The following is a 13,581-nucleotide window of genomic DNA, read 5'->3' as shown; positions in this document are numbered from 1 at the left end:
TCTTATTTCTTTTTCTAACAACCCAACACAAGCCTTTCTCTGCTGCTTTCTTCACTGATCAATCACTTTCCGTATTAACGTTTGCGTCCTTCTTTGCAATCATTTTCTTAATGCTACTTTTCCTCTTTTTCTCTGTTGAATTTCCTATTACTCCTCATCCCATCACCTTGCGAGCTCGAGGTTTCTCCATTGCCCTATTTATATCACTTGTAGCCTCGATCTTTTTCCTCCTTCACTGTTCTGGGGTGTCTTTTTATTTATCATCCTCACTGCTCCATGGCACAACAAACTGTTTGATCTCTTTATATGCTTATTGAGCTCCTTTGCTCGCATCCTTCAATCCATTCCCACCATTTTCATTTATATTACCCAAAACTATGAAAATCGAGACCCATTTCGTCCTCAGGCGGTTGAACTTCAACCTTAAACTGTTGCAACTGAACTAAGTGTGTGATTGTAAACAGCCTAAGAGCTGTAAGTTTTGTTGTTTGTTTGTTTCAAATAATCTCTCAGCTGAGATAGATTCTGTCAGGTTCTGCATGTAGATCTCATTCTATTCCTCGTATCTTTCTGTCTGTAATCATACTATATAGTTGTGTTGTTGCATTCTGCAGGTACTAGGTTCTCGTTATATTCTTGTATCTTTCTGTCTGTAGTAATACTTTTATTGTTGATCATTTTCATAGTTTTTTTTTTTATTAATAATTGTTTAAACACAATTTTCTAATAATATAAAAGTATGACATGAATGAAGAGGATGGAGTAAATAAGTGTAACAAAGGAAAAATAATATGGGAAGAATGTTTAATAAAAGCAAGTACAAGTTAATGATGAAAAACGGTTGATAATTTACAATAGATAAAGATACATATGCACAAATGATAATCAACCGCAAAAGTTAAATTTAATAGATTAATAATAATATTTATTTTTATTTCATTATTATGTAAAAAACATTTTTATTAGTTTTCACATTTTCTAGGTCCCGTCTTCTTGTTTGTCAAACGGATTATCCATGGGCCAAGTAATGTATAGCTCATAATATATTGATCTTTGACATCAAAGGGAAGATTAATGTAATGGGGCTAAGAAAACCTCCAATCATCTGGACCACCTCAAAAGTTGAAGGCCCAAGATGAAAGTACTAGTAGGCCATCCAGTCCAAAGTTTAAATTAAACCTTTTTTAAAAAAAAAATAAATGGGATATAAGAGCGCCCAATATTGTCCATTGACTCAACTGGCAACACAAATACAAGACTAAAAACAGAATTTCCGACATGGGTTTCCCAGAACAAGATGCAGGTTTCTATGGAAAGGACTGTAACAACTACAATCACGATGATTTCCGTGAATCCTCTTCCTCACAATCATCTTTATCACCATCATCCTCCGCTTCATCGTCGTCGTCCGCATTTTCTTCAATCAACGGCAGCGATCGCGGCGCTACCAGCAGTGTCAGTGGAAGCGCAAGCGGTGGAGGAGAAGAAGAAAATGGACAAGAACTAGGCAATGTTAATACCAATAATTATGATTATATTGATATCAGTGAAAAGGATATTTTTGGGTATGATGACGAAGAAGAAGAAGAAAAAGATCTCTTTGGGTCTGATAATGAAGATTACTGTAGAACCCCTGCCACTACCCCTTTCTCTATTCCTTGTAATTCTTTATTCATTCTTTCTCGACTAAATCCAGTCATGTTTTCCCATAATTGGGGATTTTGAAGTGTACCCATTTGTTTTTTAGGAGAATTTTGCTATGGTATATGTTGAAAATAGAAACTTTTCTAGGCTTAATTCTTCTTGCATTGATTGGTTGTAGATTTTAGAGCTTCCATTAATTATTTTATTGGTGATTCTTTGGGTTTGGATTCTGGGATTTAAGTATTAGGGAGTAACCTCAATGTATAAGTAAGAGATATTATGAACTCCTTATCATTAGGCTACTGAAAGCTTTAGAATTATAAGATCACAGTAATAAAGTATGAGCTATTGAATTATTTTATTTGAGGAAATGTGGTAAAAATCCTAACATTAATACGCAGGAATATTTAGCTGACTAGCTGCTTCTGCATTTCATGAAATATATACACGAAATAATTGAATTTATCTTTGGTTGAAAATTTTCTCCGTTTAAATGGTAACTAATCTTCTTTCTAATTGTTTCTTTTGCAGTATTGCCTGTTATTCACAATACTTATAACCAAGGTAGAGTAAGGATTTTATTCAATGGTTCAGCAGCTGCAATGGCCTGACTCAGTTCTTGCATGACTCTTCGCTGCAATGTGGACTTTAACCATGACTTCAGTCAATCTAGGAAGTAAAAGAGAGCCTCCGCCTGGCTCATGTTTGGAACCAACAGCAACAGCTCCGAGAGCTCTTTGCAATAGTCTTGGATTCTCCCTTCTTGAGCAAGCCTGCGGAGCTTCCCTCGAGCTTCTTCTTCCGCATACTTTGGTTTAAACTATTGTCTAAGTTCCTCCATGAACTGATCTCATGTGGTGCCACCACAAAAGAGTATTATCACTTAAATACATAGCAGACGTGCTTACCTTGGCAATATCTGCTGTCTCAGCCACTCTAAAATACTGCTCTATGCCTCAAACAAAATTGTCGGCATTCCTGGTGGAACCTCTTTCTCAAATAACCGACACGACACCGGCGAATGGTAAATCTTATATAAATAACATGAAACAATCGAACCCGCGGCAAGCCTCAAGTTGCTTGGCCTATACAAAACATCACTCAAGTGGGTCTTACACAAAAATAAAATTTAAATAAAATTTTTATTAATATTTAAAAAAAGTAAAAAAAATCAAAATGAAAAATAAAACAGAAAATTTGATATAAATAAATGCCACATGTAAAAAATAAAAAAATTTAAGATATATTTTTTATTTTAAAAAATATTTTTTGAATATTTTTTTAAAAAATTAAAAAAAAAAACTCAAAAAATTACACAAGCTACGATAATGGTCCTATGGACAGTACATTACTAAGTTTTCATTATTAGATATTTAAAAAGTTAATAAATCATGGAAAATTATTAAAATTATTTGTATATATCAAATTAAAATTTTTATATAATAAAAATTATTGTTTATTTGGTATTTTTTGAAGTTAATAAATATTTCTAAATTACTAATAAAAATGATAACTTTATATGATTTATTTTTTAAATAATTTATTTTATTACACAAGTGATAAAAATATTAAAATCTTTTTATAATCATTGATCAAAGAAAAAAAATTAATAATAAGAAAAAAAATAGAAAAAAACAAAAATAACATAAATGAGAATTGAAAGCAGTATAAAATACATGAGCTGCCACCGGGTCTTTGTTGGGCTTTGGAGTTTAATGTTTTTAATAAATTCATTGAATTGAAAAATGAGTATCTCAGTTATATGTGAGGGCATTTGAAGATTTTTACCTAACACTATTTTTTTTTTTTTGCCTCAGAACTGAGGGTTGAAAATCTTTACAACTTTTTTTGGCATCTAGATTTAAGGTTAATTTAAATTGACGGTGAAATTAATTTTAATAAGATTAAAAATGATTATAATGGTAAAATTAATTATTATAAAAATAATATTAAAACTAATGGTAAGATAAAATGGTAAAATAAAATATAATGAAAAAAAGGACTATTATAAACATTATATTAAAATTTATATAATACTAAATTTTTTAGTATATTTTAAATTTATAATTTAATAATTAATTGAAATTCATCATAATATTTTTATACCAAATAATAATTTTATTAAAATTAATAATATATTTATAATTAAAGATATTAATATAAAAATATATTATATTAATAAACTATTTTTATGTATGCTTTATATATTTCATTTGATAAGTTTAATTTATGAAAAATTATTCTATTGAAAACACTAACACAATTTTGTATATTTGTGAGATAAGGTCGATAAATCTGAGGGTAAAATTGGATTGATAATTAAGATATGAAGATATAATTATTCGATTAATCTTACGGCGAGTCACCCGGTGGAGGTGGAGCCCAAAAAAATTTAATGGCAAACCCACGTCCCCGGTCGTTTTGACAGCTGGATGGCATGAAATTTCAACCACCACACCCCTAATTGCCCACAAGGAACCAAAAGTTCCGTGATATAATAAGGGGTAAAATAGGCCTCCAGGCATTATCTTGCGAATGATTTTTGTGCCCCACCGTAAGAAAATTCTACAGATCTTTGAATCGTCGAAGTTTCGTGTCCTTTATTTTCCATTGCATAATGCAGTCCGGGAAACAGAAAAACCAAAGAAAAAAAAAATAGAAGAAGAGAACAACAATGCAGTTCGTTTTTGATTTGAGATACACTTTTCCTCCTCTTTTGAACTTAGTCTTATTTCTGTTTCTAACATCCCAAGACAAGCCTTCCTCTGCCGCTTTCATCATTGATCAATCCCTTTCCATATTAACTTTCGCGTCCTCGCTTGCGATCTTTTTCTTAATGCTGCTCTTTCTCTTTTTCGCTGCTGACTTTCCTATCACTCCTCATCCCATCATCCTGCGAGCTCGAGGTTTCTCCATTGCCTTATTCATATCACTTGCAGCCTCAATCTTTTTTTCTCCTTCACTCTTCTGGGCTGCCTTTTTATTCACCATCGTTACATCTCCATGGCACAGCAAAGTACTTGAACTAATTATACATTGTTTTTGCTACTTTGCTCGCACCCTTCGATCCCTTCCCACCACTGTCATTTACATTACCCAAAATTATGAAAACCGAGACCCAATTCCTCCTCAGGTCGTTGGACTTCAACTTGAAAGTGTTGTAATTGAAAGAGGACGTTGACACTGAGAGTCCAGTCCGCCAAGTTTGGAATCCTGTTATCTCTCACCTGAAATGGATACTCTACAACGGTTGGTGGCTAGGCGATGGTTTTTTACTTTTTGGAACAGTCTGTGTCTATGTTTGTGAGCAAAGGATGTTTTAGTCGGTTGCTAGCAGCTACCGTTTTTGTTTCTGCATTTGAAAAATTGGATTTGAACTCGTATTTATTAAGGATTGTGCACTGAGTCAAACATTCCGGTTCCTTAGTGTTATTTCTTACTCTGTTTATTTATTTATTTTTTGTTGCAATTTCTTACTCCGTTTTTGCATCCGTTGCTTCCAACAAAACCTAGATAAGGCAACTAAATATGGAACACTTTCCATTCCAAGTGCAAGCTGAAGGATTTTTTTAGGCGCGTAATGGAACACTGATTCCATTTTTATTTTCATTTTTGCTTCTTTTAGACTGGTGGCATAAGTGAAGGGTTAATTTGTCTTGATTGTAACGAAATACTAGAAAATACTAATGGATTAAAAACATGTGTCTTGATAAAGTTTAAGTTTCCTTTTTGTGTGTTGTGATTTGTATATACTTCAACAAAGGAACACAAACAAGCAGACATTTCAAGTTGAGATAGTAAATGATTCTTCTCAAGAGGTGAATTCTTCTTAAATCATTTTCAGCGTGCTCGAGAACATGAAAACTCAGCTACACCCAAAAATGGTTTGAAATATTAGGAAAGGCCCATTTCCTCCTCAGGTCGTTGAACTTCAACTTGAAACTGTTGCAACTGAAGGAGAACGTCGAGACACTGTGTTCCAGTTTGGATTACACTGCATTTTCGTTGCGATTATTATAAGTTAAATTTAAATACTTTCTTCAATAAAATTAAATCAACATAAATTTTTAATTAAACTTTTTTAATCATAATTATAATAATTTTTTTTTAATCCCGCCAGACAAATGAAACATGAGACGCCCAAGTTTGGAATGCGGCTGCGCCATGTGTGTAACTGTAAACAGCCTAACAGCTCTCAGGTTTTTTTTAAATGAGCTGAGATAGATTTTGTCAGATTCTGCAGGAATTATTAGTATTAGTAGGCCATCCAGTCCAAAGCTGAAATTAAACCATTTTTTTTAAGTAAATGGGATACACATGCACTGATTTTGGCCCAATAATGTCCGACTGACTCAACTCGCATGGTTTTCCACCGACTCACCTTCCAATAACCCGCCGATTCCCAATCGTCCACATGAAAAAGAACCGTTAAAATCCAAGAACTAAAACCTCAAAACGCAAAAATTCGCTTTGCTCTTTTAGTTTTTAGAGAGAGAGAGACATGGATTTCCCGTAACAAGATGTAGATGTCTTTGGAGAAGACTATAACAACAACAATCACGATGATTCCCGTGAATCCTCTTCCTCGCATTCATCTTCATCTTCATCCTCCACTTCATCGTCGTCGTCGGCATCTTCTTCATTCAACGGCAGCGATCGCGGCGATACTAGCAGTACCAGTGGGAGGAGAAGTAGGTAATCTTAATACCAATATTTATGATTATAATGATATCAGTGAGAAGGGTATTTTTGTGTATGATAATGAAGAAGAAGAACAAGATCGTTTTGGTTCTGATAATGAAAATTACTGTAAAACCACTGCCACTAGCCCTTTCTCTATTCCTGGTAATTCTTTTTCATTATTTCTGGATTAAATTCAGTCATTTTTCCCATAATTGGGGATTGAAATGTACCCATTTGTTTTCAGGAGAATTTTGCTATGTTATATGAATATAGAAACCTTTGTAATGTTAATTTTTCCTGCTTTGATTGGTTGTAGATTTTAGTGCTTCCCTTCATGTTTTATTGGTGATTCTTTTGGTTCGGATTCTGGGATTTAAGTTTTAGGGATTAATCTCAATGTCTAAGTAAGAGATGTTATGAACTATCATCAGTCTACTGAAAGTTTTAGAATTATAAATCACAGTAATAAAGTACGATCTATTGGATTGTTTTATTTGAGGAAATGTGGGAAAAATTCTAACAATAATATGCAGGAATATTTAGCTGACTAGCTGCTTGAATTTATCTTTGGTTGAAAATTTTCTCCCTGTTTAAATGGTAACTAATCTTCTTTGTCACTGTTCTTTTGCAGTATTGCCTGTTATTCGTAATACTAATTACCCAGGTAGAGGTTTTGGACGTGACCGCTGGCAGAATGATAGAGGAGCAGGCATCATCGGCCGTCCTGCTTATCCTCCAAGGCAAGGTTATGGGTATGGCTCCAATTTGCTAATGGTCATTGTGATGAACATTTTGTTTCTGAGCTAAAGCTTTCAAAGAGTGAAGAGATATTATCCAGAAAATGTACTGCTTTTCTTCTTTAATGATTCATCAAATATTTCCTGATTTATATACCAAAGTAATGCAAATTTGATATACCAAATTATTTTTCCTTTTTAGATATTGTGAAAATGGTTGTTAGAACATTTTATATGCTTTATTTGGTTTTTATACATTTTTATAATCTTGTCAATGTGATCAATAGTTTCTTTTTGGCCCATTCTTTTTATGCCTTTAGACACCTTTTAATGTATATGTATATTATAAACTTCCACATACATGCACAAACACATTTTCTCAGGTAAATTATTTTGTGTTCTATTTTCTTTCTGCTAAATAAAAATTAAAATTGGCAGCCATGTGAACTTGCTTGCTATTGCCGCGTAGAAGGTGGAGAGGTCTACTTTGATGGCCGCAGCTTGGTAAGCTTTCTGGAGTTTGATATAACATCTTTTAAGTAGGTCTTATACATGATTTCTTTTTCCTCGTCATTAGCTTATTTTGTATATATTTCTTTTATTCACATTATCAAAGGCTTTTTAAGCATCGTATTATTGAAGATATTGGAGCTGATCTCAATCAAGGTTTCGATACTTTTATTGAGAAAAAAACGTATGTTTTGTTTATATAAATTGGAAATTAATCATGTTGAGATTTTATTCTGTTGTGGTGATATACATTATAGTAGTACTGCTTAGATTTATTTATGCATATGTTCGGAGTTGTATATGAGGTCTAATAAAACAACCATGTGATTTTTCTTGGACCAGAATTAGGCTCTGAGGGTTTTGGTGACCTTCTTGCTTGCATAAGAGACAGAAATATCCCTTTTCAAAACATTCATTTTTTGGTATGGAAAATGTTATTCATTTACCTTAGAATTTGTCCTTTAATGCTACTATTAAGGACATCATCTAATCATATCCCCTACTCTTTTGCAGACTTATAGCAACAATCTTAATAAGGTAATTGCTACTCTAGAAAGAATGTCCACTCTTCTTTTTGTTATTACATGACTTGGAATGATAAGAGTGTAGAGAATTTTGTTCATCAGTCTTTTACTCTTATGTGAGCATTGTCAATGCCGCTAATCTTTTACACCTGATGAACAAGTGTATTTTTCTGAGTTTTCATTAATGAATATGATGGATGATAAACCACTTTTTATGGTATTTCATTGGATGCTCTCGTTTTTGTGCAGATATTGGCTACTGCTTATGTTAGAAATGAGACCTGGGAAATGGGAGTGCACAAGTGGAATGGTGTTGTTTATCTCGATGTGCATAAACTGCCTGAGAGGCCACGAACTGAGTTGGATCATTGAAGGTACCAAACTTTTATAGCATCTCCATCCTCTCACCCTTTTCTTCTTTTTTCCACTTTCTTATGGGTGAGAGACATTTTATTGCTTAAATACTTGGCCTTCCAAGAAATCAAAGGCTTTGAGGTGGTACAAAGCCAAGCTTATGTCTTGTTCTTTAGTGCCGTGGAACCTATTGCTTTTGGGGCCATAGAGGACGAGGGGGTGCGAATGTATTTTCATGTAGTGAAGGAGGCAAATCAAAGACATTATTGATGATCTTGAACTGTATTAATCCACTGCAATACTCTGAGCTTTCCTAATTAAATGTCTTGGCGCTTAAGAGATGTTATCTGTGTTTGTCAGTTCTTTATTTCCTTTATTGCTCATCTCATTGACTTCAAGTTGTAAGTGCATTACTTTTCAATTATTGATAATTTAGATGGTATTGGGTATATTGTTTTGAGAGCCTTGTCACTGAAGATCCAAGAAGAGCTGATGGTGAAGGGATACATCATGTTGATGCAAATGTTGAATACTGTTCAGTGATTAAAACCAAATTAGGGGCTCATCGTATTCTGATGGTTGCTGAAATGGATTGCTGTGATTCAACAGATGAGGGAAGAAGATTTTATGTGGAGTTGAAAACAAGTCGTGAGGTAAAGATACAACTAGCATAATGGTGTGTTGTGCTCCATGTTTCACTTGCTGCCTTCTTATTATGACCTTCACTTTACTTCAGTAACTCATGAAGATGTCCTTGCCTGTGCAGTTGGATTATCATACGGAGGAAAGATATGAAAGAGAGAAACTACTTAAGTTTTGGGTATATTCTTTATTCAATGGCTATTGATTGTGCCTGAAATTTTCTTACTTTGAAGTTTGGCATGCAAAATATGTCTTATTTTTTGTATTCTTATTTCATTAGTTCATATCATCAGAAATTCTTGGGAAAGGGCACTTCTGGAAGGTTTATTGAGAAATAGCATTCTTTTTCAAATTTTCCTTTATTTGTGGAGAGAATAACTTGACCGTTTTATCATCACAGATTCAATCATTCCTGGCAGGTGTTCCTTATCTTGTTATTGGATTTAGGTAACTTATATTGGCATTTCATAATAACTTCAATTGTCTTAAGAAGTCACTCTCTCTTTACTGGTGTGACTAGGAAATCGCTTTCTTCTGTAAACAAGTTTAGCTTAGGCATATTGGAGAAGAACAGAAATAAGTTGACCTTAATGATTAATTCACATGCACACACATGCACACTCTTCTCTGGAAATGCTGATGCTATTCAGTTTTGTGCTGCTGTTAGTGTTAGGTTTTTCTCTTTGCAAATAAATATAAATTTTCCATTCACATGTTTGATGCAGGCGGACTTGTACACACTGACAGAGTAAGGACCAAAGACATTACCCACCGAGTGAAAATGAAGAACTACTGGCAGGTATTATATCTTTACCATAAATGCATGTACTGAATTGTCTTCTTTCTTTTTTTTTTTTTAATTGTATGCCTACTGGTATAACCAAAGAGATAACATGGTGACAATGGAGAACTACTGGCATATACATGCACTGAACTGATTTTTTTTGCCCTTTTCTCTGTTAATTGCTAACCTATTGGTGTAACTGTTTTGTTTAGCATCCTTATACTAAATAACACATTTTTTTATGGTCACCTTTTTCAGATGTCATTGTGCGGTTAGTAACCTTCTTTCCCTGTTTAAAACTCAATTGTTAGCGAGGACTCTGCTCAGCATTTGCTGGTGAGGTATTGTGCTGGCTTTATGGGACAGTCAAAGAGAGTAAGATTCTTTCATTTCTCCTTCCACATTTGCTTGAGCCCCAGTTGGTTTTTGATATGATTGAGCAAAATCAAGCATCACGGAAGTTTTGCAGTTCATTAAATATTTAGTGCAATTCCTATCTCTCTCTTGATGCATCCTTCTCTCAGTAATCAAATGGAGCCAATATTTAGACAATGATTGTGGTTATTCTGATTTCTGTTGTTGGCTACAGAAGAGGACTACATATTGCAATTCGCACCACCATTCAACTGGTTAGAGCTTCTACAAACACAATCTTGCCCTGATGTAATTACTAACCACGTTGAGCAATCCTAGCCATTGAGAGACTTCTCGTTACTTGTAATTCATACAGTTGAAATACAGGATTAACGAGGAGTATGGGTTAATTTATACACTTGCATTTCTTGTCTCACACCTTAAAGCATTGCTGTAGGTTTAATATAGAACCTGCTGTCATCATCACACATGATAAAGTTCCCCATTACAGCTGCTTAAATCAGCCTATTAGGGAAATATTTGTTGCATTGTAAAGGCAACCCCTAAATTTATTGGTAGACCTAATGATTCATATATTTATATCGTGTAAAATATTAAAATTCATGTATTCAATTGTGTTTTATATAAAAATTACATGTTATAATTTATGTCGACACAAAAATATAATTTTTTTATTTTATTAAATATATATAATTTTTATATATAATTTTTATTCAAAATTTAGAGTTTATTTGAATGAGCGGTAAAATTAATTTTAATAAATTAAAAATAATAATGATGAAATTAATTATTATAAAAATAATATTAAAATCAATTATGAAACATACAGTGAAAGAAAGTATAATGAAAAAAAATACTATTATAAATATTATATTAAAATTTATATAATAATAAAACTTTTAGTATTTTTTACATTTATAATTTAATAATTATATTCAATACATTTATATTTAAATAAATTTAAGGTTTAGTTTAGTTGATTAATATAATTATTTTTTAAAAAATAATATCTAATAAATTTAGAGTTCAAATTATAGTACTAATCACTGTTTTTCCATCTTCAAATTACAACCTAGTTTGTACTAAAAAAATAAATAATTAAATATACATAATGTAGAAATGACATTCAATATGGTAAGTTTATATTAATAAATTGAAGAATTATGAGTATGCTAATCAAAATTTGTCGCCCCATGTGTACATAATATCCGCGTACACTTGCTCTCTTGTTGACCTAATAAATGATTTGGGTCAAACCCACATACATCGCTAGATTCTAGAGAAGAAAGGGAGCCTTGTGTGTTTGCTTGTGTTGAATCGAATGTTGGTGGCTAACAAAGTAACAAACATTCACGTTGAGCCTCGCCTCCTAAGGGTCTCGATCGGCTAGTGTGATACATATAGGCACACCCCAACTATCATACACGCTTTGGCGGCTACCTTTGTGTTTTACTCAGTTTGGGGCCGATAGAGTTGCGTGGTCACCTCTGCTGTTTTCCTTTCTGGCAGATTATAGAAGCAACGATAAGTATATATGACAATGATAGTTAGCCAATTTTGCATTGGTAGGGTAAACTTCCTTCTTAAATCACCAAATTTATGGCTTTTACTTGTAATTGAACTTCTTAGCTAGCCCAAAACTCGACTATCTTAAAAGATTTTGGGAATTTAGCTTTGGCCTTCTGGTTGTCTCAATTTCCAAACTTTATTTGTCCCTTTCTTAAAGTGCATGTCTAGGACCAAATTCATTAAAAAAAATAGTTAATTATTCATCCAATGGTTCTATTTTGGACCCATATGAAGTCTGATCCTTGTTATCTAGAAAAGTTGAGAATTACTGTCTGGCCTTGAGATGCCAACCATGTTACTAAATCCCCAGTAGGATTGCCTCTAATTAAACTAACCCTACCATCAATATCACTGCTAAAATATGGAGTATTTTGGCTTTAATTATTTATTGATCTCTAATATATCCTTCCCAATGAATTCTCTAACAACTTAGATATTATGTTTAATACTAGTAAATTTAATGCTTGTAAATAAACTTCTAGCTGATACAGGGGAAAACAGTTATTATTTAACATTGAAAGGGATAAATAGCCATTTTCTTCTTTAAAAAAATTTCGTGTCGTCTTCCTTTTCCATGCTTATAAATAAATTTCTCCCTGATAACCAACACAGTCGGGGAAACAAAAAACTAAGAAAAACTGTAGGAGAAGCGAACAACAATTGTCCAACCGACTCAACTCGCATGGTTTTCCACCAACTCACCTTCCAATAACCCGGCGAATCCCAATTGTCCCACCAAAAAGAACTGCTCAACCCAAGACCCAAAGCCGCAAAAAGCAAAAATTCGCTTTGCTCTTTTAGTTTTTAGAGAGAGACTAAAAACAGAATCTCCGACATGGATTACCTGATAAAGAGGTAAAATAGTTATTATACAATATTGAAAGGGTGCTTCGAAACTTTGAAAATTTCGTTTCTTCTTGCTTTTTCATGCCCACAGATAAATTTCTACAAGTAAAATAGTTATTATATAATATTGAAAGGGAACTTTGAAACTAATATAATATTGAAAGGTAATAAGGGATACTTTAAAATTGAAAGGATATAAGGGATACTTTGAATCTAATTTATATTGAAAGGGAATAAGAAATATTTTAATATTGAAAGGAAATAAGGGATACTTTGAAACTAATATAATATTTGAAAGGTAATAATAGATACTTTAATATTGAAAGGAAAGAAGGGATACTTTGAAACTAATATAATATTGAAAGGGAATAGGGGATACTTTAATATTGAAATGGAATCAGGGATACTTTCGAAAATTTCGTGTCTTCTTACTTTTCCATCCCTATAGATAAATTTCTATCATACATTTATTGAAAGGGAATAAGGGATACTTTAATATTGAAAGGAAAGAAGGGATACTTTGAAACTAATAAACTATTGAAAGGGAATAGGGGTTACTTTAATGTTGAAATGGAATCAGGGATGCTTTCGAAAATTTCGTGTCTTTTTCCTTTTCCATGCCTATAGGTAAATTTCTATCATACATTTATTGAAAGGGCTTAGGTACGCAATTAATTGGGCAAAGTCCCAAAGAGGCCTTGAGTGTCACTTAGTTTTTGCTTATCAAATTATTGTTGACGTCGTAAATAACAACACAAAAAATTAAATATAAATCATAATATTAGTAATTCAGTAATGGACAGAGACTGCACTTGCCCTTAAAAAAATGATAATAATAAATGATAGCTTTTTATTTCACCATCCAAAGACCAAAGATGTGATCAATCACTTTGGACTTGGCATTTGACATAAA

General features: G+C 32.8%; 1 pseudogene across 1 annotated transcript; it reads left to right on the top strand.

The window, feature by feature from the left end:
* Positions 1-1,241: 1,241 nt before the first annotated feature.
* LOC111290948 (NAD-capped RNA hydrolase DXO1-like) lies at positions 1,242-10,900 on the top strand (annotated as a pseudogene). Its single transcript, XR_016346129.1, has 12 exons — positions 1,242-1,660; positions 6,959-7,182; positions 7,498-7,582; positions 7,681-7,755; positions 7,915-7,996; positions 8,088-8,111; positions 8,348-8,472; positions 8,889-9,105; positions 9,219-9,272; positions 9,495-9,541; positions 10,190-10,253; positions 10,468-10,900. The product of XR_016346129.1 is annotated as an NAD-capped RNA hydrolase DXO1-like (transcript).
* Positions 10,901-13,581: the final 2,681 nt, after the last annotated feature.

Source organism: Durio zibethinus, chromosome 11 (assembly GCF_047325235.1).
Source record: "Durio zibethinus cultivar Kanyao isolate XHJ-2024 chromosome 11, ASM4732523v1, whole genome shotgun sequence".
NCBI lineage: Eukaryota > Viridiplantae > Streptophyta > Magnoliopsida > Malvales > Malvaceae > Durio > Durio zibethinus.
Note: the sequence above shows the minus strand (reverse complement) of the source record. Positions and strands in the feature narration are given on the sequence as shown.